Source organism: Ambystoma mexicanum, chromosome 4q (genome assembly GCF_040938575.1).
Source record: "Ambystoma mexicanum isolate Mex_15411 chromosome 4q, UKY_AmexF1_1, whole genome shotgun sequence".
Lineage (NCBI taxonomy): Eukaryota > Metazoa > Chordata > Amphibia > Caudata > Ambystomatidae > Ambystoma > Ambystoma mexicanum.
This window is the reverse complement of record NC_090928.1, coordinates 413,071,611-413,095,530: the sequence shown is the minus strand read 5'-3', so window position 1 is coordinate 413,095,530 and position 23,920 is coordinate 413,071,611. Positions and strand designations below refer to the sequence as shown.

Genomic DNA, 23,920 nt, shown 5'->3' with positions numbered 1-23,920 from the left:
AGAAACAGGAAAGGGGGCAAAAATGTCTCCTTTGTGTGATTCAACCACATCTGATGTAATAAATTCACTGGGGAGTCCCTGAGAGGTGGAACCAGGGAAATTAGGAGTCAACCCCTCTTGGGCTTTTTCCACTAAAGAATTAGTAATCACTTTTATGGAAGTGACAAAATGTTTTGCATCCGGGGGAGGATACACTAAAACGCCTTCAGGGTTCGTGGAGGGAATCAGAGAGAATTGATACCCGATACCCTTGTCCGAACAGGGAGGAACAGTACTGACTGGGACCATATTAAGCACGTCCTCCGGAGTACTATCTTTCTCCACATTAGGGACTTTTTTAACCAGAAGCCCTTCCATACAAGGTTGGCTGGGAGGAATAGAGACTGGACACTGTTTTGTTATCGAGGGGTTTTCTTCCTTAATCATTTTTACCAACTCTTCAAATCTATCTAGACCTTCTAGCCTAGTATAGATTTCAGAGAGTAGGAGAGAGTGAGATCTAACCTCTGACCAAATGTTATCATACAGACTCACAAACGAACTAAGAACCATATTGAGTGCAGATAGTGCGGGTTGAGTTAATTTTATTCTGTCATCTGCCTCTTTAAGGGTATGGTGCATGAAAGACTCACTTAGATGATCCTTTTGTATATCTGGGAGTAAGCCCCTTTCTCTAAGCCAATTTTGCTACTCTGTGTACTCATCAATAAAATTAGTGAGTTCTGAAGGAGAACCCATGTAGGAGGCATCACAAGTTTGCTGGGTTACATTGTTAATATTAATGGAATTAGCTTCCAACTGACACTCAGCTATTGCCTTATCTGCACATGCTATAATACTAATATCATCAATATCGTTATCTGCCAGATCTTCAGTCTCCAATTTCTTTGCTACATTCGCCAGATGCCTATGGTCCAAGATAGCCACTGTTAAAACTGAATGCGAGGGTTTAATGAGAGTACTAGTGGCAGTCCTTTTTCCAAAGAAATTGGTGATTTCCTTCCCTTGAATAGGTTTACCCTGAGTACCCATACTAGGTTTTGTTTTGGGTATATGAAGTAAAGATTTTGTAAGTGGAGTTTTGAAAACAATAGGTTTCTCTATCGAGGTAGGAGCAGTAGCTACAGAGATAGCAGAGATATTAACATGGATAGAGGAAGTATAATAAGCCTCCCTATCAGAGGAGGATACCTCCGGTGTTAGATTGACAGAAGGAACACCAAGGTTCTTATAGCCCTCTAGTGGGGCGGGGGGGTTGTAAATCAATAGCCTCCTTAGACAGAACTGGAGGTTCTATAGAGTTCCCGTCGGGGACATCCATCGTTGGTAGGGGCAGAGGCAACCTAAATTGTAATTGGGCGGGGGTTGGGTGTGTAGTGTTCACTGTACTGTTATTCAGGTGATCAATACCCTCCCTTGCCCTAGATCGAGAACCGGCTTCCTCCAAATTCAGAGCTATAGTAGCTGCTAATCGTTCTTCCAGTGCATTTATGGAGATATCTTGTTTTCCAAAGAAGATGCAGCTATTATTGATTGGGGTACGTGGGATAATACCCATCGATTTGAATACAGCAGACCTATTTTGTGAGTGTATTTGTGCTTGGGCCACACTATTTTGTAGAGAACAGTCCAGCGAGCTCTCTACTAATGTATGTTGTGGCTTACCCAGAGGAGTAGTAATAGGGTTCATAGAGGGGGTAGAGTCTAGCAAAGCAGGAAAAGGATCCACTACAGCAGGAAGGGTAGAGTCAAAAGAAGCCTCCATAATGGCCTGGCTCCTGAGTCCCGTGCTTGTCATCCAAACAATGGGAGTGCCTTGAGGAATAAGCGGCAGAGAGCCGGAGGGGAGATAGCAAAGTAGCTCAAAATGATTAAAGACAGGAGCTTATGAACTTAATATTAGAATAAATATCACAGAGAATAGAGATCACAGGTACTAAGAGCAGTGAAACAGCAAACAGTAATTATTAAGATGCACTGAATAAGAGGAGTTGCTAAAAAAGCAGGAAACAGTACCCCAAATACAAATTAATTTTAAAACACAGAATATAATGGATCCTTTGCCAAAATCAGAAGAATCGCAAAAAAATGTATCAAAAATATGCCCTTAGAATATTGTGTTAAAAGTCATAAGGCATCATTACAATTCAGGCGGTCCGGAAATAACAGTGGCGGTAAACCCGCCGCCACCGTTGTTTCCGGACCGCCTGATCCAGACTCCTGCAGGCGGGAGGTGATGTTCCCGCCAGGTTTGACCTGGCGGGTTTAACATCGCCCGCCTGCAGGCGGACGAGGAAACACCGGCAGCATTACGAGATGCTGCCGGTGTTTGCATGATCCCCATTCTCCTTGAGTCCCATAGGATTCAATGGGAATGGGGATTAACACCATTCCACCTCCGTGATTCCTGGAAAACCGGGGTTGTAATGCCCCGGTTACCGCCGGACTCGTAATGAGGCCCATAGGCTGGGTAATAATTTCAGAAAATCTGGAGACGACTGGTTAGAGTTCAGACAAGTAGAGTGGCAGCATACAGCCGCAGACTGGATTACTCACAGGGTCGTTGCACGGGCACAGTCACAGGTCACAGCCAAACAGCAAAACAGCAAAACAGAAGCTCCAGCCCTTACTGCCTCCAGGGCTTAACGCCGCAAGGGTGTTTGGGCCGGCAATTTGTGGTGGATGTAGGTCACGTGATCCGTCACGTGTTCCGCAAGGGCTCCGCCCCCTCCAGGAAGCGGATAGGGCAGCAAGAGCTCTGCTCGCAGTGCTGCTGTAGGCAGTTAAATTGTGGACAGGAGCGCACATTCAAAAATGCAGAAAGAGCTCCTTCTGAAGTTCAGGAAACACAAAAGAGGACTATTAAATTAGTACCTGGCGAGGGGGGACTGGCGGCCTCCCATCAAATGGGGAGGCTCAGAACACAGGCATTACCAGACGATAATCCCTGAGCCTCAGGGCAGGTGGCTGCCATCTCCCATCGCCGGGGAATCAGGTAAGTAGTTCCTTCTCCCTGCCCCCAGCCACAGAATTCTCTGTCTGCCCTCCCACCCCCACTTACCTTCTTTTCTGTCCATTTCTGTTCCCAGCGTGTCCACTCCCGATCTGCGACAGGCCGCCATGGAAAGGAAGAAGGGTCTCCTTTCCATGGCGGCCATTTTGTATGTTTACTTTTTTCCTATTTTTTGAATGACCACCATGGAAAGTGAAAATAGACTCTGTATAGTCCCTTCTCTCTTTCCATGGTGGCCATTTTGTTTGTTTACTTTTTTCACTTATTTTCAATGGCCACCACGGAAAGGGAAAACAGACTTCGTTTTCACTTCTCCGGCAGCCATTTTCTTGTACATTTTTTTTTCTGTTCCAAAGCGCTGGAGCATTTTGGAACAGAATAAAAAATTCTTTAAGTACCCCGGTCTTACGGGGCAGGATACTAATAGCAATAAACCGTCGCAGGGGGGGCATTACCACTTCAGGTAATCCCCTGGGGCCTTCATTAAGGCCCTCGCTTCACTCATGCCTGTAAATATGGGCCCCTGGGCATTACCTGAAGTGGTAATGCCCCCCATTGCTTGGGGCTTATTGCTTAAATAGTGCTGTTGGGGATAGTGGAAGAAGCAAAGGACACTTCGGGAGTGATCTCCCTTGTTTCATTGCTCAAGGAGAAGAACATGGAAGCCTGGGACTGTATGTTGTAGTGAAGAGGAAGACCTGTTGGACAATTGGTCAAGCCAAGGAAAGTCCCTGGGAGGAACTACAAGGACTTGTGAAGGCTTTCACCGGAGACTATCCGAAAACAGCCTTTAAGACTAACACAGTTTGACCAGGAGAAGAGAGCCATTCTCCTGGTCTCACCTTTTGTTGAATCAGAAGCTATTTCAAAAGGTTGTTAGAAAACATCTCCAAGGCTGAACCAGCGGTATCAGGAGAAAGAGTCAATCTCCTGGTGACCTACTTTTGTTTATTGAATACCTTTGGTTAGTGGACGGGTCAGAGTAGGATTGTTTTTGGACAGAGGGCGTTAACCACCTTGACGAAGAGCACCCGAGTTAGAATTCAGTTAGTTAGGGCAAACCCTTTAGTTGTAGGGAGAGAAAGGTCTTTTTCTTTTTAGTGAAATAAAAATTCTTGAGTTAAAACGCCACCCTATTGTCCGGCTCCTTCTGACTTACCACAGCTGCCATTTCAAGACCTTCAGTTCATTAGTGCCAGATTCTGAGTAGCTAGGGGGTGAGTCCTGTTTCCAGAAAACTATGCAAAGAGACTACAAGATCTGCTGTCGCTCTACTGGAGGAAAATCGGACAATTACCAGGAAGCTCCTTTAGTTGCAAGGCCATATGGCAGACATTGTGTTTGTAGTTCCTTGGACAAGGCTGACTATGAGACCAATGATAGACCACCTTCTCATATATTGGGATACAGAGACAGGACTTCGAATCACATGTTCTCATTTCGCAGAACCTAGGGAACAGCCTGCTCTGTTCGTGGAATGCCGGAAATCTGCTGAAGGGTTTCCCTCACACTTAGCCCTACAAGACCACAAATACAATATATGTTATTGGCCTAGGATGGAGGGCTAATGTATGGTAGCGTTCCAGTGCAGAACAAGATGAGCCAGCAGTGATCCAGAGGAAGTCTGTAAATGTGGTGACCAACAATACCTTGACCGTGCCATATGTAAACAAGCAGGGGGTACTCTGTCCAGAGCTCTGAAGATGGTGGCAACGCGAATAGGGGAATGGGCAGAGCACAACCTGATTTCCCAAAAAGCGATTTACCTCAGAAGCTTGGAAAAATGTGAAAGCAGACCATTTGAGCAGAGGGTTTCTCCGCTCATCATGGGAATACACCCACATATGTCCCAACAAATCTGCAGGAAGTTCGACACTTCATTACTTGACTTATTTACTTCCTCACTCAAAGGGAAGTGGATGCCAGGGCAATTCCTCTCTTCTTTCCAGGGTATTAGCCATGATCAGAGATTCAGCCTTAAATTTAATTCTAGGGACCCTGCTGTGAGGATTGCATCTGGCAAGGGTGTAAAAGCCCTAGTATTTTTGATTTTTATTAATAATAAAATGATGCAGGTAATTGTAATCATCTACAGGACTCAATAGAAGTTTCTTTGCCAACTCTCCAGAGTAAGCCATGGTTGCTTCTCTACCCCACTGCCTGCTCTTCAACCATCCCCTCTGAAACTCCAGATCTCTCCACAATCTCTGCTAAAATGCTGCCTTCATAACATCCTTCCCTAACCATGTCACATAGGCCAAGGCGAGGTATACAAGAGAACACAGTAATTCATCTCAGAAAATGTGGTTTGCTAACCAGACCCGCTTTCATTGATTGATTGATTGATATTTTATTTCTATCGCGCTTGTCAGAGCGCGACAAGTCAAGGGAGGGCAACAGGGGAGAACAAAACAGCGATCTAACTAGGCCCAGTGACATTGAGAACGCGCAAGTGCATGGCAGAGGGGTGAGGGGAAAAGTGCATGGAAGGGGGGAGAGGTGGAAAGTGCGAAGCAGAGGAGAAACAGATAAATACGAATAAATAAATAATAAAGGCAACAAACTGGTAATGCAGCCAGCAATTTGCAAGTGCTAGGTTTAAGGCAGCAGACAGGGCAGGTCTGATAAGTGCAGGAAGAAAAAGGGGGGGCTGTATGGGTACAGATACAGACCCCAGTGCAAGGGGTGGCCCGGAGGCAGTGCAGGAGTGTGGCAGGATGAGCAGGTACCTGGGCCCAAAAGACAGAGGGTGGCCAGGTGCACAGTGCCAAGAGTGAACAGATCAGCAGGGGAGAGGGGGAGCGAAGGCAGAAGAAAAGAGGAAGGTCTTGAGGTGCTTCCGGAACCGGAGATGGTTCTCCTCAAGTTTTAGAGTGGCAGGGAGGCTGTTCCAGAGGGAGGCCCCAGCCGAAGACAGAGATCTACTCCCAGCTTGTTTCTTAGAAAAACGACTGACCCTGAGTGAGTTGGAGGTAGAGGAGCGAAGAGCTCGAGAGGGGAGGTATTTGCAGAGGGGTAACTGAAGGTATTTTGGACCCAGGCCCCGGAAAGCCTTGTCGACAATGCAGAGGGTTTTGAATTTAATCCTTGCATCCACTGGGAGCCAGTGGAGAGATTTCAGAGCTGGAGAGATATGATCCCAGGACTTGAGGCCAAGGACAAGTCTCGCAGCCCTGTTCTGGATTAGTTGCAGAGGGCGGAGAGTAGAGGCAGGTAGATTTAGAAAGAGGCTGTTACAATAGTCCAAGCTAGAGAGAACCAGAGCTTGAGATACCATGAGCTTCTGGGGGAAGGAGAGGAAAGGCAGAGTACCTCTGAGGAGGTGCAGTCAGAAATTTGACTTTTTAGAGACCTCAGAGATGTGGGCGGAGAAGGAAAGGGTGGAGTCAAAGATGACCCCGAGGTTCTTAGCCTTGCAGGTGGGGGTAGGAGGAGGGCCAAGGGAGGCCGGCCAGAGAGTGAGGGGAAAGGATGGTGAAGGTGTGCCGATGAGGAGGATCTCCGTCTTGCTGGCATTCAGACAAAGATCATTGGCGGCACACCAATCCTGAATGGCAGTTAGGCAATCGGAGATGAGAGAGGGAGAGGAGGTGGCAGAGGGCAGCCTGAAAATGAGTTGAGTGTTGTCAGCGTAGCACTGGCAATTTGAGCAGAAAATGGCAATGCAGTGGGCGAGAGTTGCCAGGTATTGGTTGAAAAGCCAGGGCGAGAGGTTAGACCCCTGGGGAACACCACAGGTAGAGAGGAAGATAGATGAAAGGAAGGACCCAAGTTGGACCTGGGAGGGTCGATCTGAGAGGAAAGAGGTCAGCCAGGCCAGAGCCTGATCAGTGATACCCAGGTTTTCACGGAGACGGTTGAGCAGGATGGTATGGTTGACCGTGTCGAAGGCAGAAGAGAGATCGAGGAGGATGAGGACAGAGGGAATGTTAGAGTCAAGGTTGGTGAGCAGATCTTCACGGATGTTTAGCAGAGCAGTTTCCGTGCTTCTGGCAGCTCTGAAGCCAGACTGGTGGTCACGGAGACAGCCAACAAAATTGGATTGAAGGTTAAACTGAGAGATGGCCAACTTTTCCAGGAGTTTGCCAAGAAAGGGTGTAATGGAAATTGGGCGATAGTTAGCTGGACAAGAAGGATCAGCTGTGGGTTTCTTGAGAAGAGGATGCACAAAGGAGTGCCTCAGAGGGGAGGGGAAGGATCCAGAGGCAAAGGAGTGGTTGCAAAAATCAGCAAGGGCCGGAGTGAGGGTGTCAATGTGGTCCTTGATGGTTTTAGAGTAACAGGGATGAACCTGTTTTGAAGAGGCTTTCATAGATCGGACTTGTCTAGCAACCTCGTCAGGGGTGAAAAGAGGAAAGGACGAGAAGGATGGTGGGAGGGTGGCTAAAGGAGGGTCAGCAAGCACGGATGGAGAGGGAAGAGGAGTGTGGGTGGAGAGGGTGGAATGGATGTCCTGGGTTTTTTAAATGAAGTGAGAGGCAAGGGCATTGCAAAGAGCCTGGGAGGCAACAGCAGGGGTAGAGACTGCAGCAGGGTTGGCCAGCTCCTTTCAGATTTTAAAGAGTTCGGCCGAGTTGTTAGATGCCGCAGAGACACGAGCTTGAATGTGGACTCTCTTCTTGGTGAGGACAGAGAGTCGGTATTGCCTTTGTAGCAGGCGACAGGCTAGTTTGTCAGAGGATGAACAGGAAGTCCTCCATTTCCTCTCAGCTGCCCTACACTTACGTTTAAGTGTAGCTACATCAGACTTCAAACGGATCCTCCTGACAGGGGCAAAATCATCAAGCGTATCAGAAATTGAAGAGTAGAGCAGAGACCGGGCTGTATAAGGATGTGAGACAGCCAAAGGTGGAGGGGGGGAGAGAAAGTGGCGGCAAAAGCCTCAACTGACACACGCTTCATGGGCCGGATGTCCGAGAAGGTAGGTGGCAGTGTAGGGTAGGCTTGGCTTGGGGGGAAGCGAGGGAGAGATGAGATGAGCGGAGGGAGTGATCGCTCCAGGAGAGGGGAGTGGTCAGAGGGATGGAGAGGGGGAGTTCAGAGGAGATCAAGACATCGCGTGTGTGCCCTGCAGAGTGAGTCGGGCCAGAGGGGAGGACGGACAGGGAGAGGGAGTCGCAGAGGTCACAGAAGAGTACAGAGGAAGAGCAAGGAGAGTCTAAATGTATATTTAGGTCACCGAGGAGGAGGAGTTGAGTGGTAGAGGCCAGGAGGGAGGAGGAGAGGTCTGCCCACTCAGAGAGAAATGAAGTGATTTGACCAGGAGGCCGGTAGATGGTAACCACAGTAAGAGAATGGTTAGGTGAGAGAGAAAGCCTACAGACAAGGCATTCAAAAGAGAAGTAGGTCTGAGTGGGAATGATAGAGGCAGGAATCCACTCAGGAAAGATCAGGGCTACCCCCCCACCGGACCGGGAGGATCTGGGTGCTGAGAGGATCTGGCAAAGGAATGACAAAGAGGATGTCGGTAAGGGTCTGTCTGGCGGAAGCATTGGAGTAGGTGTCGGCGATAGGAAGACCAGGATTAGAGGCCAAGATATCCTTTTTGAACTTCTTCCTTCCAGACTTAGTGAGAAGGGAAGGATAGTCTAAAGGATATTAAGGATATTAAACTATGTGACAAAACTATAGTGTACAGCTGTGCCTTGCTGCATCAGCACCTTGATCGTCAGCACCTGCTCCACAGAGCAGGTTCAGAGGTTCCCTGTTTGACAGCTGCTGTGACAGCCAAGTCAGTGCAGAAATTGCATTTAAGTCTACACTTCTGTCCCCAAACCATGATAATTATGATAAGCTACCAACCTGGTGGCAGGACAATCTGAAAATATAATCCAGACCTTCGGTGGTATGGTGGCTGGTAGTTCACATCATTTTTAAAGCCACATCTAATTTGTAGAATACCAAGGTCATCCATGCGAGCTCAGACCAGCTATGGGAGGCTATGCAGATTTCAGGCACCTGCATGTCTGCATTCCAGTGAATAAAACACAAAAGACAGGATGCATGCTTCTTTTTACTCTGTGGGAGGAAAGGTAGCTCCTCTCTTGCCATGCCTGGTATCTCCCAGCTGGAAATGTCCTGAGAGACTGGCTTCAAAGGGACAGTTCCATAACAAAGTCCTACCTCACAGAAAGGGCTGCATACCAGAGGGCCTTTGACGCTTCAGTATGGAAAAGGGGCAGAGTTAGGACAGAGCGCACAAGTTGGTTTGAGGCAGGATTCCTCAATCTTACTTTTCTGTGGATGTTTCTCTCCTTGGTGTCCCCTCTGTTTCTTGCAGAATGCGGCACTCTGAGTATGACAATAAGAGGAAAGGATCACTTGTCTCAAGGATGGAGATTGAACCCCTTAACACATACTTGCTTTCCCCCAATCCTAAGTGTCCTTTTACCTGTAAAAGAGGGGATCTCCCAGTCCTTTGATTCACTTTTGGACCTTCAAGGACATCAAGAAGAATTAATTTGGACCATATTTGCAGATGGCAGAGAGGTTCTTTCCAAAGTCCTCTGTCAGAGATAAACATAGGTGATCCAAGGCAAAGGAAAGCTCCCTAGACTGGAAGTGCAGAGACTTAAAAGGAAACCCCTTGTGCTACAGCCACCCTGCGGTGGGACTCACACTATCCAGAAGGGCAAAGCAGCCAGGTCTCCTGTTTTCATTGCTTGAACCAACTCTGTTTGAATCGTGTTCACTGCTTTTGAACATCCAGGACCCGCAGTGCTGCCTTTGGCCCTCACTTTGAACAGCTCAGCTGTTGCTGCATCATGCAACCGGCTTGATGCCACATCACCCCAGCATAGCCTTGTTACCTGTCCAGCTCGAGCACCAGCATATCATGCAGACGATTTCAAACAGCTGCATCGAACCAAGCATTGTACTGACAGGACTTTGCATCGCAGCTCGACTCGAACCGCTGGATCATCATATCACTCATCGACCCAAACCAGCAGTACTAAACCTTTCAAAACCACGCTCAATTGTTTAAATGCTTCTGGAGATCCATCAACCTGTATTGCTAAATTCTGCCTTCAAACCGCAGGGATCATCGCTCAAACAAACTCACTGCGGACTCAGCACCAGGAATCAAAGTGATTCGCCGCCCTTGAAACCTGGTTCAGGTAGCAACTACAGCACCTTGAATGCTGGTTTAACCCCATTTGAACCACCTAACATTGGAATTGGGTGCTTTCAAGGTCTCCCTGGTTCACCTTTTGGGTCCCTGGGGAGTGGTTAGGTCCCTTTTGCACCCTTTTCCACCAAAGAAGTTTGCTTTTGAATGACATTGTTGCAATTTTTCTTTCCTCCCTGACAAAGTATCCAGAGTGCCTACCCATCTTTGTTCTGCTTTTTCCTCTTCTCTGACACAGGTTTCATAGTGTTATTAATAGTTGTATAATTGATTTGTTTAATTAATCTATATATTTGTATAGCAGCTTAATCGGACATTCATTTATTTTGAAACTTGAGTACTATTGCTGTTTGGGTTGCTACTGTCTCCCATTCACACCCCTTCGATTATAGCCTGTCCTTAGCCCGCATTACCACAAAAGGTGAAGGAGGTTTATGTCTTGGCTGTGGCTGTTTTACCTTTATTATTGGGACTACTGTTGGTTTGTAGAAGTGTAAGGGCTGAGTAGGCGGTTTAGCCACTATTCACCCTTGTACTTGTACTCCTGCAGAGCAGACATGATTTTGTAACACTGCTGGCAGCGGTTGGAATTTGATACAGGCAGTGCCTACAGCTTAGACTTCGAAAATTCAAGTTTGTGCAGGTAACGTTTGAAACACTGACCGCATGTTCTACTGATCATTACTTGATGTTTTCTCTATACCAAATGCCAATAAATAAAACTTTAAAAAAAAAAAAAAGAAACACGTCAGACATCTTTGCTGCCATGGAACTTCACATGATGAGCTCTGAACAAGGCTTGTAAGTGAGTCAGCAGTGTCAACTTTGTCAAGAAAGGAGATTCCTGTGGCACTAAGGTCAAGAGAGCCGACTACTTAAGAGCCTCCTGCCTTTTGATGAAGCTAGGGGAGTGGATGAGTTCCAGGGGGCCAGCAGCAATCTAGTGTTCCTATCGCCAATATCCATTTTTCTGGGTTGGGGGCTGAGCTCCTGGGCCCAGAGATTGGCAATGGGCGCACGAATAGTGACAGGAAAGGAGACATAGTCAGTTGGAACACTGTATCCCCTCATGAGGTGAAGCAGGTTGGGGTGCTATATCCCCAATAGAGTGTGAAGTGACCAAGGCTATGTCCCCAGGACCAGAATCTGAGGGTGAGGTTACACAAGGTCAAAGCAGAGACAAAGACAAGCAAGGGCAACACTTACTTGGGGAACCTCACTCAACTATGGATCAAGAATTTTGCTGGATATAAGAAAAGCAAAGTAAAAGTGACACATTCCCACTGTCAATAGCTTGCTTTGCTGGGTACTTCTAGCACAGTGGTCTAAGAACAAAATGACATATTTGGGCTCAAGACTTGTTGGGGAACTCCTGAGAACCTTTGCAGTGAATGTGACATGTGTGATACTGGGGGTTAAGGAAGATGCAGTGGGGTGGTCCACATTGAGCCTTGCGATCAGCGTAAAGATAGAGCTATACAGATGGTAGTGTTGCCAATGTTTTTAATGCCTTTCTCCTCCCCATGACTAGCAGGATATTGAAACTCATCCAGAAAGGACTGGGTGCCTCCCTCTGGCGAGTCAGAAAGAAGGCAACATTTGTGTTCCAGAAGACCTTAGAAAATTGTGCCTTTCCTGAAATGGATGAATTACCCAATGGATGAATTACCCAAGGGTATTCATGCTGCATGCTTCCCATTATTGGATCTTGCCTGACAGGAATGAAGCCCAGGAGTGGATACCTTGGGGACAGGAATCATGAACCCCTATCCTCTGGAATCGCTCCTGGCAATGGAAGGCTTAATCACCCATACTAGTGTGCCACACCGGGTGACCCCTTGGTGAGGAACTGGCGTGACTGCAGGATGCTGCTTTAATATAACTACCCACTCAAATACACAGCCTCCTTGTGGGACAATATTGCTCTGACAATAATAAGAAAAGGTACTGGTGGACTTGGATCTCTGCTGGCATCATGGTAGCGGCAGACATATAATCCCGTAAGACTGTTAGCAGCTTTGAAATCTTTATATATAAGTGCAAACTACTGTACAGGGAATTGATCAGATAAAGCTGATCAGATACATTTTTAGAGATGTGTGGGACCCAGAGAGATGGGTGACTTACTGAACTGCCCCCTATTTACAGACTTCTTGAACTTTGAATTACAAGGGCAGGATTGCTACAAACCCTTTTGAGTACAGCACACAGCCGTCATTGTCTGAATTATACATACAGCCTGGCAGGCTGACTTGAGATTTTTAATTATCTGGAACAATATTGGCATGTATGTCTAATGGGGTGGCTAGATGCAGGTGTGGCTATAACTTAGGTTTCAAATTGTAGAGTTATCCTACTGCTGCACTTCTGGTAGCTGGAGAAAATGTATAAACTCTCAGTGACTCGCTGATACATCGTCTATTGGCTATTTGTATTGGCGATGCCCCCGGGCGCTGGGACTTTGGAAGCATGTTTTAGAGCATATTTCGGTGGTGGTGGCCTTTACTCTGCCGCAATCATTGACTATTGCCATCCTTAACCATATTCCTACGCCCTTGTCCTTACCAAAGCATGCTCACCAATGGGTTCACAGGGCTGTTATGTGTATGAAGAAGGAATTGTTAAGACTGTGGACGACCAATACAGCCCCTGGTGTGGATGATTGGTTAGACTGTTTGATGACGCTATTCAAATACGAGAAAACTATTTGTACCCGACACAAAAGACTGTGGCAATATGAACTTATATACTTAAAAAGAATGTGTGGAAAAAAGGTGAAAAACAGGAAAGCCACACGGATGTCTGTGTGTTTAACATGAATATTTTTATAGTCTGTTTGTTTAGTGTTGTCCTCTGCCCTCAGTACCTCACGTGTAATTCAACTAATGCTACTTGTGAGGGCAAGGTGGAAAGATGGCTTGATTTATCATACCTGGAAATATGTGTCCTCTATTGTTGCAAACTTTGCACTTATCCAGCCTGCTGTGCTATGACTATGACCCATAAGCCCTGTATTATTTTATTAATGAAAAAAAAGTATTGTGGGACACTATAACTCCCATAGATTGTGAGTGACCTTGTTGGACCCTGGCCTAAGCATGAAGGGTGAGGAGTGCCAGGATTTATACTAGGAACCAACTGGGGGACTCAGGACATTAGGTCTTGTAGAGTGGTTAATTCCAAGATTTACTTTCATCCTATCCTGACAGTTTGTGTCCATATAACCTCCATCATGAGGTATCTCCCTTACTGATAGATGCTCACCAAACCCTCTCTTTACTAAACATGTTGAATAACAGTTTTGTGAAAGTGGATTTTGTGGCAGGTTTTGCGGACAGAGAATACCTGATGCAAGACTCTGGAGAAAGTTGTGTCTCTGCGCTCTAGTGCGAAAGAAAATACTACCCCTAAGTATGTCACAGACTTACTATTGGACAGCAAAATTGCCATGGGTCTGCTTTTTAGGTGACTATGTATCAATGATTATTACCCTTGTATATATAATAATCATTTGATGCTATCCTTATCGTCCCTAGACAGTTTCTTTCACTAAAGTAGAAGTGCTTGCACTTACAATATATGTCCTTAATACTCATAAATAGAAACACATTAATGCTGCTCTGACTTTTGTTTAACATTCATGTATCTTTATTGTCTAGTAGAATTAATATATGAATATAAAAAATATAGGGAAACAATGTACAGTTCCCAATATTAGTATTAAAGTAGCTGAGTAGATACCCAGTATCCTAGTCTTCTAATGCTACCAACAACCAATCAACAATGAGTATGTAGCCATTGTTCGTCTCGGAAGGATAGCTCAGGGGCAACATGCTCGCCTTGGAAGCAAGACGACACGGAGAAACACAGGTTCGATCCCCGGGGTCTGCGCTTAGAAACTTCTAGGTATTAAGCGCATTATAAATAACCTATCATATCATATCATATCATATCATTGTGGCCCTAACACTTAAAATCATACAGTTGTGATGCTGTGGATTGGTAATAACAGGGACAGCCACGGTTATACAGACCAATCTCTGGATTACCCATGAGGTGGAAAGTGGTTAAAAACTAAGTTAAAAAAGTCCATGGCTTCTATGGGCAGTCAAGTGAGACCAACCTGCAAGTGATAAAGAGCCATGGATAAAGAATAGATTACAGGTAAAGCATCTTAATTCCGCCTGCAAACAATTCTTCTCGCCCTTCCTGTGTACCTTGATGGCAGCCCTACAGATAAAGGGTGCATTGACCACTTTTACTCCATAAAAATAGGTGAATACTCCCCCCCCCCAAAAAAACTGGAAGTAAAAATACTCCCAACAAAAAATAGGAATCAGACACATGGAACATTGTGCCCCTGCTTTCACCCGCACAACTCCATGCATATGTTTGGACCGGTAGTGCAAGTAGTAATACAGGAAGATACTACTATTATAACTGCCTGATTGGAAGAAGTAAACATGTATCTTTTAATGTGCATTAATAACTAGGTGCAAAGAAATAATTATTACAAAAACATTTCCGTTTTCCAGTTAAAACATATTTTTACTTGGTTATAAAATACTCCCATTGGGAATTGAAATTACATTTTTACTTCCTAAAAAAATCATTTTAATCCGAACTTTAAAAATGAGGGAATAAAATACTCCCCCTTCCAAATCTTATCTGTAGCACTGCTTGATGGTGTCCCTTTTCCAGGCCAAAGATGTACAAGGGGCTACACAAGTTATATATGGGCACTGTGACAAAACCCAGTGTTTCACCAGTACAGGGAAAGTTGAAATGCTAGCATAACAAAATACATCATTGTGTTTCTTAATGGTCCTCCGATGGAAAAGAAAAATATATGTTGAAACAATTAGTAAAAATTGCTCATTCCAGCTTCCACAATATTGAAACAGTCAAAACAATTGAATTTTGAAAAATTGGTAATGTGACAAAGTTTAGCCCCATGAGCAGTTTACTGTCTCAGGGTGGAGGCACCTGAAAGCCGTATCCCTTGGTTTCACAGACGGAAATCATTTCAAAGTAATTTACTTTGAAATGATTACTTTGAAAATATTTTGAAAATGATATGGAGTTGTGGGTTTGGAGGTAAAAAGGGGGCAACGAGTGGCTTGGGAAGGGGTACTAGTGAAGGGGAAGTGGGGAATAGGGGCACCCTACTAAATTTAAAAAACATTATAATTTTGTGGTAACATTTGGCAGTGATCACTTCAAAGTAAATTACTTCGAAGTGATTTCGGTCTGTGAAATTACATGGAACCCTTAAAGCGGTTTGCTGCTTGTTTCCAAGGAAGATCAGCTTTCTAATTTAGCTCTGCCTCCAAATTATTAAAGCAAGCATTAACAATCCGAATTTGGCAACATTGGCAATTTTTAGACCCACAGGGGGTCATTATGGGTTTGCCGGTATCCTGCCGGTAATTCCGATGGGATACCGGCAAACAGACCTTCCGTTACTGGCACCTGATATCCCGGTATTACCAGGATAATCCAGTTGCCAGCAACAGCGGTCTTTCCCCATTCCATGGAGTTCCATAGGACTCCATGGAGGGTATTTCCGGTTCTACTGGCGACAGTAATACCGTTTTATTTTGCCGTTGGGGCTTGATTTACCTCCAGCTCTTTGCTGGAGGTAAATCAGGTAGCCCCCACCAGCAAACGTGTAGTTTGGCGGTGCAGGAAAAGTGGTGGTAATGGAAATACAGCCACTTTTCCTGCACCGCCAAACATGCAATGACCCCCACAGACTATAGTTACAGAATTTGTATAGTCATTAAAGTTGCTGCTTCCCTTCTTCCCAGCCATTTCAACATCTTGTGGGTAAGCAGTCCTCCAGGCTCCCCCCCTCCTCAGGATTCAGAGCGTCACAGCCTTTGGTTGAATTTCAGAAGAGCATCTAAACTGTCCTAAACCGCTGGTTTATAAAAGCAAAGTTCTGTACTTCGTTCTCTGTTAGCCAATCCAGTTCTAACAGATAATTATTTAATTCATGTAACCACTAGAAACAATAGAACTGTCTATTTTGCTTGTTAACATGTGAAAAGAAGCCAATGTTGTTGTTATCGGTCGATGACATATGAATTGGCAAGGTTGAACAAGATGGGCCTTTTGCCAAATGGTGCAAGATGACAATGTTATTAGTAACAAGTCATTACATTAGATAACATTTCTAACTATCAGGCTATCCTAAATAAGAGTTCACACTTGATTGCTTTGTTCATAGAAAGTTTGTCTTTTTTGTTTAGGTAAACATCAGTTTGTTTCAACAAATAATATGCTTGTTTTAAATATGCTGTGCGCAGTGCTGCTACATTTTTATAACAATGTTGATAATGTGACCATGTGCTAATTATAGCGAAGCAAGGAGCTCATTTGTTCTAAAGAATAATTTGCAAGCTGGAAAAGTTAGAAGTGAGGCCTTTCACTCAACCAAACTCTTACCTTTTGCTTTTTGCATAGGAAAGAAAAAAGCATTTTTAAAACGCACTCAGCTTTTTGGGGCTGCCAATTAAAACAAGTTAACTGGAATCATGCATTATGTAATGTGTTATATATTTTCAATTGTTCTTCTAAAGCGAAGGCTGTCAAAGTCAATAGTTGGAATGCACATTTGTGAAATACATCTATGTCCGAGTTAACAGCAATGTTTAATTTGTGGCTGCTGTCCTATGTCGCCTGACTTGGACTTTAGAGCTCTTCAAATTGTAGGTACATAATGCAATTTATGACAATACTCTGTTTCAAGTTGTCGACCGATGAGAGATAACTGCAGCTCAGGAAAGCAAATCTACGAGGGCAAAATCTGAAGAGCCCTGAGATAGCTGGAGATGGTACATGTCTTTGTCCTGACATGAAAGATGTGGCCTCAGAGCAAGCAGACCCTGAATTCAGAAGTAAACCTTTTTTCAATTGTCATTGCTCGGCCCTAACTTCTTACATGCAGATTGGAGAAGAGAATACTGTGAGAAACCTGAAGGTGTCTCCCTGACTAGTCCCCAGGATCTGTTATCGAGGTGAACAAGACATGGCCATCGCTATTGGATCCAGTTCCTGTGGGTGGACCAGTGAGGGTGGATCACCTGGAGGGGGGTCCTTGGGGAATGAAAGTGGGACACTGACCGGTGAGACGCGGTATCCCCCTTCTTTTAATACCTTTTCCCCATCCTGCTATATGGGAAGCTCTACCCCCCCCCCCTTTTTCCGACACAAACACTTTCGCACATCACAAAAGACGACAGACAAACACCAAAGCCGTTTACCGAACATGCCCCAACACAAGGGTCAGGCAAATTCAGGCAATTGACCAGGATCACACACAACTGACGGCCCTTTCCCATTCCCACAGGGATAAAAGTTGGAGCATGGGAGCACAAGACGAGCAAGGCAGATTGCACAAGGACACAGCTGTCCAGGCACAGCAGTTCAAGAGGAGGAGAAGGGCAGCGAGAAACAAAAGGCTGACAAGGAGAGAAGCGACCTTGCACTTTATGACACAGACCCGCAAGACCTCCGTGGAAGGAATCGTAAGAACGCGAACAGTATCATAAGTGTGTTGCAGCAGATGTAAACAGTACACAGAGGGTGCCTACGCTGACAAGCAGGACCGAGGGTGACTCCTGCTACCGTGGTACGGGCCTTGACTCTGGATACAGGGAAATCCAAGCGGTTCATTATAGCCAGTGAGTCGAGGGGAGAACCGATTAGAGACCGAACTGTGTTGAATGAAAGTCGCAAAGTGGCACTTTGAGGAAAGTTCCAAGAACTGTAGATTGTTAAGGGAAGACCAGCTGCAGAGGGGATCGGCACCACGTGGGTGCTCACTCGAGAGACTCTGGTTGATCCTGTGTTGATTGAAACTACTGATACCAAAAGGCCATAGGAGAGCCGCCAAGAAAGGTAAAAGTGGTCATTCAGGGGTCTAGCAAAATCTCTGTACAGTCGAAAGTCTTTGACCGACAAACCTTTGGGAACACAAGGGAAGTGAATCCTGCATCAAGAGAAAGCAAAAGGAAATGTAAATTGGCAAGAGTAAACCCGACAGAGGGATGCCAATAAAGAGGGTCGAAGTCTAAAGCCCCAAGAAATAGTGTGTTGACAAAAGTGAACCCGGCAGAGGGATGTCCACGGGGAACTGTTTAAAAAGACATTAAGATTTGTGAATGCTAAGGTGAAGATATCTGTGCAAAAGCCATAGTGAACCCGATGGAGGGAGGCAAACAGTTGAGAAGGGTCTGCACCCGGAAGAGGGGCAACCAGGGGAGAATGCATCACCAAAACGTACATTTCAAAGGAACTTTTTGTTTGTTGTTTTGGAACCTATGAGGTCCTCTGAGGCAAGGGACTTTCTGTAGAAAAGTGACTTAACCACCGACTGCTCTGATACCTGAAGCGGAACTGTCGTCTCGTGCTGGGAAAGCTCAAACGTGTGCTGTGCTCAGGAGTCCCACCTTGTCCCGTGCTCAAAAATTGGGGAAGAGAGACCTCCGGCTACCACATCCTGACTTTTCATTTGTGAACAATTCTTTCTTTCTTGCAAACACTATCCCACACTCTTTTTGGTATTTAGTTGTAAGGATTGGCAATAGGAATTTTAGTACAGGCCCTTTTATGTTTACAAGACGCCACTAGGGGCCTCATTACGACCCAGGCGGTAAGTTACCGCCTGGGTCGTACCTTTACCACCATGGCGTAAACGTTTACGCCATGGTGGTTGGCGGACTTACCGCCCCATTCCGAGGTGAGTGGGGCGGTAAGTCCCCATTAACCCATTTACCCTTCCCCATTCCCATTTTTGCCCCATAGGGCATAATGGGAGTGGGGAAGGCGTTAATTACGCCACCGTAAATTACGGTGGCGTAATTAACAACAAGGTCCCTTAGCGCCATGGATTTTAACACCTGCTAAAAGCAGGTGTTAAAACCTCCATGGCGCTAAGGGACCTCGGAATCGGGCGGTAAGGGTCGGCGCTGTTTACGCCGCCGTAAACCCCTTACCGCCTGGGTCCTAATGAGGCCCTAGGACTGCCTTATTTTGATTTGATGGTCGTAATTTACTCCCATCTTAGATTTAGGTTTAGATTAGGCATTTTTCCACCCTACCTATACAGTTTAATAAACACCCTTGAACTGTGATCATTTGTGTCTGTCTGTTGTTGATACCATGCCTTCCTTACAATACACACTGTGGTAAGAATATGGGGTTTGGCAGTACTTGTGTCCTGGAGATCCTAGATACAGGGTTTAATTTGGTGTTGAATCCTATGAATGCAACAAAACCAATGGTTGGATTGCTTTATAACCCTGAACTGACTTTTAAATGGAATGTCAAAGGTGAAGGAACACTACATGATCCCGTAGATCAGAAGGGATCCATGCAGTGAAACATGCACCTGATGAGACGAGCAAGCAACATAAAGAACTGAGTTTGTGGTTCCGTGTCCCTGCTCGCATGCTGGAATGCCAGTGAGTTATTTTGGAAACAATACGCACATTGACAAGCCCAAAGAGAGAAGCATTGCGGATAGGAAACTAATCACAGAAGAATGCAAGCATGCAGGTCACTGGGAGCCAGTGCAGACACAGCAGAGTAACCTGAAGCAGGAACAATTGTGGGATTGATACCTAATGTCAAGGGGGCCACTGAGATTTTCTTAGGCTCCAGAAGCCGCTGACTGCAGAAGGGGTAAAGGTAGTAATTAACCAAAGTTACCAATGTGAAAGTCCCACATAAAAAGTAACCGAGCTGCACCAGTCTGAGTAAAGGAAAGAAAGTGAACCAAGAACAAAGGCCTATAAAAGGTCAGGAGGGAAATCAGTAGAGGGAGAAGCAGGTGTGAGAACAGCAGGAAAGATAACAGCAGAAACAGCTGCACAGAAGCCAGAAACACAGGAAGGAATGGAAATCCAGACAGTGGGGGCATTGCAGGAGAGACCAAAGAAGGAACTGGGATCCAGGAAAGGAAAATCTCTCACTGTATTGTATTGTAGTAGTCATTTATATAGCGCATATTTCCATTTGTATGACTTCAAAGCACTTTGTGGTAGTAATGCCCTCTTGGACCGAATTCCAGATATGGGGAAGTTCTCAGAGGAGGCTTAGGATGTATGTGTGCATTTGGCCAAGATTAGGATTTAGGAGGGCTGGCTAGGCTCTAATAAGCAGCCCAAGATGTCAGGCAGGATTTAGGAGGGCTGGCTAGGCTCTAAAAGGCAGGCCAAGATGTCAGGCATGTGGTAGCAAGTGCTGAGGGAGGTTACGACAGAGCTAGTGCAGTAGACTCAATATGTACCCAGCTATGGCGAAATTTGGTTGTACGTCAAAGGATCGAAAACAAAAGGCTCAAATGCCTTTTTTTCCGACACCAAAAGGACTGAAAAAAAGGGTCTAATTATTATTATTATTTTTTTTATTGGGGGGTTCCCCACCCAACCCCCATTTACGTTTTATAAAAAACTTTTTATGCATACTAAACTTAAATATATATATAAATAAATAAATTAAAAACCATTCGACCCTTTTTTTTCCGGTCCTTTTGTATTCGAACAAAAGGGCATTCGATCCTTTATTTTCGATCCTTTGACTGGACACCGCGAAATTTGTGGTAGGTTGTCGCTGTATTCTAACGGCAGAGGTGTTGAGGCAAGTCTGGTGTTTCAGTGCAAACGTTTGTGTCTAGCTAGACCGAATTTCTCATAGTTGTAGCTGCGTTCTAAAATGTTTGGATGGATAGCCGTTCCTGCAGCAGATGTCCACCAAAGTGGTGCGTTTATACATACCTTAAGTTCAGATGGAGCTTATCTTTGATGTTGCTGTGTCATCCGATCATCTAAGGGGAAGAAGAAGCCAGCTACCTTCGGTAACATTTCTAGGCACTATGAACAGGCTATCTTCAAGTTTACCCTGAATAAACTGGTGAGGCTTGCCCGGTTCCTGTGGCTAAGACTGTGAAGGGGTCTCAGGAGCTGGACCGAGTTACTGAAGACTGAAAAACAGTTGATGCTGAGAAGGGCACAGATTCCTTAATGGTGGGTTAGAAGGGTACTATATGCCTTATTAGTGGGACAGGCATTTTAACCTATAAAAGTAAGAAGGGCATGGTATCTTTATGAGTGGAAAGGGCACCATACCCCTTAAGAGATAACAAGATCACTGTAACCCTGAATAAAGAAGAAGTACTTCTAGCACTATTCTGGCTGAATGTCAAATAGCAAGCTCTGTGCTATATCCGCTGGAAGAGAAAGGGTGGCAATAAAATGTCTTGATGCTATATCCTTGGGACTTTGTTGAGCTTAGAGAACTTGGGGGAACCTGTACTCCATAAAAAAGAAAACCCTAACACGTATAATTTGACAGATCCTTTTACTGTTAACTTATACCTGGAGTGGTATTTCAAGTTGTAATGTATATAGACCTCTAGAACCTGTAGCATTGTATTCCACCCACCTTCTGTTCTTGAATGAAGTAAGTTTGAACCTTTACTTTGTGTGTCACGTGCTAATTAGTCCACCACTTTATGATGTCAGCAATGGGATAATCAGAACCTGACCACAAGGTTCAGCCCAGACAATTTCGGATAAGGTCACAGATAAACCTAGTAAAGTGTCAGAGAGGGCAACCCTATTGAGCAGGGCTACTCTTACGACGGAAGGTTTTGATTTTTATAGCACAGGGAAGCATTTAATCCCCCTGTGGAAAGATGGCCCTCATCTCTCCAGATTTGAGTATCTAGAAGGTTGCTTGTAGGGACATATGGAAGGAGTGTCTCAAAATTAGGGTTGGCAGATTCCGTGCTGTAGATGAGGGAGCTGGGTTGAAAGGGGCCCCTAGGGGTCCCTCGTGCTATGGAAACAAGGCAATGACCATACACGAAAAGATGTGCCAGACACGAGGTTCAAATTCCCAATGCTAGGGTTTATTGCAAGCAAAAGATAGTATCAATTGGCCAATTCTGATCTCGCGCCCCGCGACGTGAGTTTCCTAGACCTCGAGGGACGCAAGAGAGCGAATTACGTACATCAGTTACATATACACAAAATGCATATCATACAATCAGCAAAGTCATGTTCAACACCCCTCTGTATTAAGTTCCTTTGAACTCGGGATGACGATGGACATATCCGACGAGTATGACGATTATAATGTTTTCGATGTCTATTCTAGTAACAATGTGCAATTTAGAAAGTGCGGAGGCATCTTTTAGAACACGGTGGTTCTGTTCTTGGAAGCAATCTGTACACGGGGGAAGAGCCACATTCCAAGCTTTGCTATCTATGAGGTACTATTTGTGTCCTGGGAGCCGACACGTTCTAAAGGGTTTTGCGAAGGGGGGGCATAAGAGAAGCATAATTCAAGCCTTTAACTGTATTATTCTAACATATTCTACCATCGTACGAGACTGGCTGGCAGCTGCAAAGTGATTAAATGCCCTGTAGCTTCTTCCCAAGGCTACAGAGAGGGAACGTGGGCATTCCTCTCTGGGCTACTCATGAGGAGTTCAGCAAACTCTTCATTCCCGCGACCTTGTCCTTTCATATTCAGACAACAATGTTAACAGTTGAGCAGAGTAAGCAGAATCTGCAAGAATTGCAAGCTGCAAAGCAGTTTTTAGACAGAAAGCAATGAGCAATGGTTAACAAGCAAAATGGCGATTCTTGCTACATTTAAAATGGCCGCTCGTCGGTCAAGCATAGCAGTTTATATTTCTATAATTTGGTGCATAAGATGGTTGGCCAACGGCCATCAAGTTACGTCTATCATTCAAATGAAGGGGATTCATTTTTCCAGATTGACAGGGTAATAAGTGGAGACCAGAAATGTAAAGGTACAACTCCTCAGTTTCAGGGATAACCTTTTTCAGGTGGAAATGGGGTAGTCTATTGCACAGTTGGTTTGAGAGAAGATGTAGAACATTTAAAGTAGCTAGATTGGCACACACAAACACAGAGTCGGATCGACCTACCATCCTGCCAAAGACATTTAAGGATCTCATGTGGTCTAACCCAATCTAATGCTCTTCCCAGAATTTGCAGCTATGCAAAGTAATGACCGAGTGGTATGTGACACCTATGAAACTTTAACCATTGAAGAGGAGTGCTCACAGTGACAAGGGCCTTTCTTAATTGAGAAACTGGAATTAATATTCTTGGTATAGCAGAATCTGATGGGAGATAGGAAGACAAGTTATCAACTTCTGATACCCTGACCGTTTCAATGTACAATGACAGACCTATCTCATTACAGCCTGGGAATGACGCAAGAATATGTTGTGTCTAGATTCTATTGGCCCAGTATATACATACAGCTGTGAGAATGCTGCGCTGCCTTTTCAATAAACCAAAAATCATCTGCGACCGATATACCAAAGGCCCCCTTCAACTAATTACTGTCATTGGTTTACCATTTATTAGGATTGTAATAGACATTGTATGGCATCAGGAGCCCTCACAGGAGCAAAGGACATATTGATTGTAGACTGTTGCCCAGTATCCTGAGTCAGTTGACCTTTGGTATAACATCACCAAAAATACTGTGAAACATCTGATTGCTTATTTTTCCTGAGTGTGGTTTCCTAAAGAGGTTTGGGCAGAAATAGACAAGGTCCATGCCAAGGCTGATACAGCTTGAAGATTCTCTTGGAAATAAACACTCTCTAGACATCGGTGTAGCACATCTAACAGATTGATGTGTGGAAGATTTAAAAAAGAAATCGAAACTTACCTTCACAAGCTAGCAGTTCCTAGCAGGATAACCTTACTTGGGCTAATTCCATA

General features: G+C 45.0%; 1 protein-coding gene across 2 annotated transcripts in view; it reads left to right on the top strand.

Moving 5' to 3' along the window:
• LOC138467756 (zinc finger protein 879-like) overlaps window positions 1-23,920 on the top strand; it is a 702,003-nt gene that overhangs the window by 16,516 nt on the left and 661,567 nt on the right. The window lies entirely within an intron of this gene.